The sequence below is a fragment of the Protopterus annectens genome, chromosome 3.part1, assembly GCF_019279795.1.
Source record: "Protopterus annectens isolate FY-2018-M chromosome 3.part1, PAN1.0, whole genome shotgun sequence".
In the NCBI taxonomy this organism is placed as follows: Eukaryota; Metazoa; Chordata; order Ceratodontiformes; family Protopteridae; genus Protopterus; species Protopterus annectens.
This window is the reverse complement of record NC_056732.1, coordinates 1,829,318,015-1,829,323,518: the sequence shown is the minus strand read 5'-3', so window position 1 is coordinate 1,829,323,518 and position 5,504 is coordinate 1,829,318,015. Positions and strand designations below refer to the sequence as shown.

General features: G+C 41.7%; 1 non-coding gene across 1 annotated transcript; it reads left to right on the top strand.

Annotated features, from left to right (window-relative positions):
* The first annotated feature begins 1,767 nt into the window (after positions 1-1,767).
* Positions 1,768-1,843, top strand: TRNAV-AAC. Its single transcript has one exon. It is a non-coding gene; the product is annotated as a tRNA-Val (tRNA).
* The last annotated feature ends 3,661 nt before the right edge of the window (positions 1,844-5,504 follow it).

The window sequence follows — 5,504 nt, the reverse complement described above, 5'->3', positions numbered from 1 at the left end:
GTTGAGACCACCCACTGAAGATCCTTCCCCACCTTGGGACATCACCGTTGTACTGCAGAGTTTGACTCAAAGATCATTTCAACCAGTTGCTAGTTATAACTTGAAGTTTTTGTCATGGAAGACAATCTTAGTAGCCATTACTTCAGAGAAGAGAATTTTTGAACTACAGGCATTGTCTTCCAAATCTCATAGGTTCATATGTAGGTACTAGGATATTGGGCATGGGGCCTATATAAGCCTAGCCAAAAAGGTTCCCTGGCTTTCGCCACCCAAGAAAATTATTTTCCTGTGACCCTGTCAAGCAGGGCCGCAGAAGTGATCCCCAGGTTGAATTTTCTATTTCCCATCCAGTCGTCAATATTTTTCTTAAAGAGGGCCAATGAGGAACCTTGCTTGACATGACTGGGTAGTTTGTTCCAGAGTATGGGAAGTCTCTGGGACAGGAATCTATCCCTCCAGCATGTTCTGTTTATTGTGGTGACAAGGTTTAGGTCCCTGGAGCATGTAGTTCAGAGAGATTGGGATTTCTTTAAGTGCAGCATGTCCAACAGCTCTGGGTTTGACATAGCTTTGTATGTTAGGCAGAGATCGCCTCTGTGTAGGTGATATGTGATGGAGTAGAGCTGGAGTTTTTTGAGACGGTCTGCATATGGCATCTGTTTGAGGCCGGTAATCCTCTTAGTGAGGTATTTCTGTGGCCTTTCCAATTGTTGTAGGTGTCTTGTGAGATGCATGCCAAACGGAGCAATGTACTCTGTAATGGGTCTGATGAGGGATTAGTAGAGAGAAACAATGACCTCCTTTTTTCTAGAGGAGAACACTTTTGTGATGAGGTATGCCACGTAGAAGGATTTCCTGACTACTGTGGCAATGTGGTTATCAAAGGAGAGACTACTGTCCACCTGTGTCCCGAGGTCTCTTATAATACTTTCAGTGTTTAGTAAGCTACCGCCTATGTGGTAATTCATGAGTACCGAGTTTTTCCCAAAGGGGATGACAATGCCCTTCTTGGCATTGAGTTTGTGGCCATGACTTTGACACCAAGCATCTGTCTCTGTGAGGCCCTTTTGTAGAATGTCTACATGATTAGGTGATTCTATTATGGCTGCAACTTTGCAGTCATCTGCGAACTTTGTTAGCCAAAGACCTTCTGTGTTGGCCTGCATTTCAGAAAAGTAGATGCCGAACGGGAGAGGACCCAGGACCAAACCTTGTGGTACTCCACTCATCACTGGTCTGAAGTCGGACTTGGAGCCGGCTACTTTTACTGTGCGGGTTCTGTCAGTGAGCCAGTAGGCCACCCATCTTGTGACATAGGTATTTATGTCCAGTTTAGTGAGTTTATCTATAATTCCAGAGTGGGGAATGGTATCAAAAGCCTTGGTGAGGTCAAGATAGGGTATGTGCACTACCTTGCCCTCATTTACAGCTCTAGTCACTGCTTCAAATAAGTCAATTAGGTTTAGTAGACATGATCTACCTTTTACAAACCTAAATTGAGTGGGGTCCAGGGTTTGGAGGTTACCTATGTCTTTGTTTATAAGCTCCAAGATGATACTATCTGCAGAAAATCACACTCACAGCAGCACAGATACTTGGTCAAGAAACCTAAGCAGAGCCACAGGTTAGGAACACAAGATATTTTTGGTGCAGAAGACCCCCCCCCCCGCAAGAATTGAGTTGCATAGAGGGCCTCAGTGCAAGAGCCTAATTGCTTTCTACCAGTGTATGTGGTGGAGGCAAGTAAATATACTTATCACACAAGCAGTTTTTTCCGTAGTGTAGTGGTTATCACGTTCGCCTAACACGCAAAAGGTCCCCGGTTCGAAACCGAGCGGAAACACTTTAGGGGTTGGGAGGGTGGCGTAATGGTTAAGGTGTTTGCCTTGCAAGCACAAAATGCAGGGTTTGAGTCTCACAAGGGATAATTGGCTAGGCTTAAAATGGCTCACAAGGACAGCTAGCTTAGTACTAATCCATGAACCTATGAACCTATACGTTCCATGGCCTTGCAGACAAGGCTCATCAGGCTAATGGGCCGGTAGTTTCCGGGGTCCATGGTGGTACCCCCTTTGTGGAGTGGGATAACTTTTGCTGTGTGCCATTCTGTAGGCACATAGCCTGAGTTGATGCTATGATTAAACATGGTACTTAGGCGGGGTGCCAGTTCGTTCTGTAGTTCGTGCAGTACGCAGCCTGGGATGTTGTCTGGTTCCATGGATGCTGTGTTTTTGGCTTCGGAGAGTGTGGGTTTTACTTGTTCATCCATAATTACAGGGACTTTGCATTCTTCCGGTGTTAAGATGGGCCCTTTGGAGGGTGAGAGGGGGGTAAAATTAGCACTGAAGGGTGAGAGTGGGGTAAAATTAGCACTGAACCTATCTGCCAGGATGTTGATAATATCGATTGGTTCTGTATATTTAGTGCCATTGTGCTGTAGCTCAAGCAGATCTGAGTGTTGCCATTGAGATTATTGACATAGCTGTAGAATGCCTTGTGGTTGTCTTTGGAATCAGTGGCGATTTTATTTTCATAACTGGCTTTGGAGGATTTTGAGGGATCTCAGCTTCTTGCTGAGACTGACCAATCTTGGGATTTTACTCTCTTTTTGCAACAGCTTCTTCCTTCTGTTGTAGAGTTTGTTTATGGCAGGGGACCACCAGATTGGCTTCCTTTGTTTGGAGGATAGCGTCTGGATTCTGTTGGGCATGACACGATCCATGCACTCATGTATGTGCTTATACAGTGCATTTGTGTAAGATTCAGCAGTTGTACCTCTATTTTCCGTGAAGTTTGCCACTTCTGTCTTAAGAAGCATGAAGCTGGCTTTGGAGTAGTTTTTGACGATGGTTTCCTTAATGGGGGGTGGGGGTGGGATATGGATGTCTAGGGTGATTAGCTTGCAATCGGATATGACCAGTGAGGAGTTGACCTCTGGCTTGGAACACCGGTTACCCATATTGGTAATGACCAGGTCCAGGATATTGCTGCCCCTGGTGGGGGTGTGGACAAGCTGATCCAAGGCATTGGAATTTATGAAATCCAGAAAATGTTGAGCGAATGAGTTGGTACTTGAGTAGTTTTCCCAGTTGATAGTGGGGTAGTTGAAATCACCCATAATTAAGGTATTGGGTTGTACCGTAATATTTTCCAGTGTCTCAAGAAATGAAGAGTGGGAATCCTGGGGCATGGTGGGGGATCTGTAACAAGCTGCAACCTGGATTGCAGTCCTGCGTAGTGTTAGTTGCACTTGGATATACATACTTCCATACATAATGTTTCATAACTCAGTGTGTACCAATCCTTCTTTTATGCCTAAAGTAGCCACAGAAAACAACATTAACCATTACTTTCAGTTACCGGTATTTTTCCCAAATTGTTCCAACAAAGGAGAGTGCATTCTATATCTCCTTGATGTTCATAGACAACTGCATTTTTATTTGCATAGAACAAAGCAGCATAGGAAGTCAGACCAATTGTTTATAGCCTTCTCTGCTAACAAATTAGACCAATCTATATTTTATTTTAATATTGTATAATAAGTTACTGCCTATGCTTGGAGCTTTTCTCCCCGGGCCTCTACTGAAAATGGACATGTATCCAGTTAGACTAGCCCGATCAACAAATGTAAAATAAATGAAATAAATAAATAAAATAAAATAAAGTGGTGTTTAAAATCACACTGGCCAAATGGATTACTGACTGTATCACCTTCATTTATTCTCAGAGAGGCTTAGAACTACCTCACCCTCCAAGAGTGCATTCTATTAGATCTATGGCTACTTCTTCTGCCTTTTCATCCAGTATTTCCATTGTTATTTGTGTGGCAGCCAGCTGGTCAAACAATCACACCTTTGATGTGCACTATAAATTGGATATTGTGTTTAGGAGCAGGGATTCCTTTGGCTCAACAGTACTTCGGCACATCCTTCCATGAGGGCCACCCAGGAATCACGTACCTGGAGAATCTGACCCAGTCATGAGAAGGAATGAAGAACAGGACAACATCAGATTAGAAAGTTATGTCTTACCATAACTTGGCATCTATGTTGTCCATCTTCATTCCTCCTCACTTTCCCACTCAAACAACCCCCTGCCTTATTCTTCTAGAGAATCTGTGGATGATTGTGGGTCACTAAGATCCTATGTCTGAGCCTCAATTGCCTTTCTTCTGTTCTGTCCTTGTTATCAATGGATGATGAATCAGCAAACTCAGTCTGAGATGCTGGGGTGAATGTAGTGCATTATAGGTAAAGGAAGGAGCTCAAGAGTCAGATCCAAGTATGAAAAATGTGGCCAAGACGGATCCGAGGATCGGACCTGAGACCCAATCATGAGGAGGAATGAAGATAGCAACACAGATGCCAAGTTATGGTAAGACATAACTTTCCATTTCATTTTATCCCACTCCCTAGCTATGTTTTCAGAAGAAATTTCTGTCTTCTCTAATAGCGCCTGAATAATTTTCACTACCCATTCCTAAAATTCCTCTCTTTTCAACATATGGATGTGAAAGTGCCAGTGTCTCATTTTTATTTCATTACCCTGTATTTTTATTTTATTCATTATTGTTGCATGGTCTGAAATAGTTATTGGGTACATATCAATACCTTCAATTAAATGCACATGTTCCTATGAAATGTAAGTTCAGTCTAGCCTAGCCCAGATTTTGTATCTTGGGGAATAATATGTAAATTCACACTGAAGTCTTAGTACTGAATTCACATTTTGCATACCAAATATTTTCACAAATTTCTTTAAACATCTACCTCCTTTGTTATATTTTCCCTTCTGGGGCCCCCAGACACATCTTTACTGTTCCAAATCAAATTCCAGTCCCACCTATAAGTAATATTCCTTGTTGAAAGCTGATTATTTCTCCCAGAATTTTCTTAAGCTCCATTGTAGTGTTTTTCAGTGGAATATAAATATATACCAGAGTAATCCTCCTCCCTTGCCAGTAGCCCCTTAGTACTACAAATCTACCATTATTATTTTTTAATCTCTTCTGTCACTATTAGGGCCCCTGTTGTAATGGATGCAAGTACTCCTCTTTTTCTTTGCCACAGGTATTCCGCTGAATAACCATACTGAAACCCTTTCTTTATCAGATTCACATTTAGTTTTTTGCCAACTGTGTCTCCTGTAGCATAGCTATTTGCACTCTACATTTTAATATAGTTTACTACTCTTTTTTATTTACTTGTGAGATCATTTAGGTTGAAAGACATTACTGAAAGCATCATTGTCTTAACAAGTTGTTATTCCCACCTTTTATGTATAACAGCTTTTTGTTAAATGTCTGGTTCCAGCTTTTGTGTTACATGCATGTACTATTTAACATGTTGATCCTTTAACCAATTGTTTCTTGTCATATCCATTTGCGCCTATGTCACATATTACAAAACTTTTTGTTTCATTTAAAGCCCTCAAAAAATCACACCCCAATACCTCCAAAACCTATTAACTTAATAATAATACACAAAACTATGTACATCTTCAAA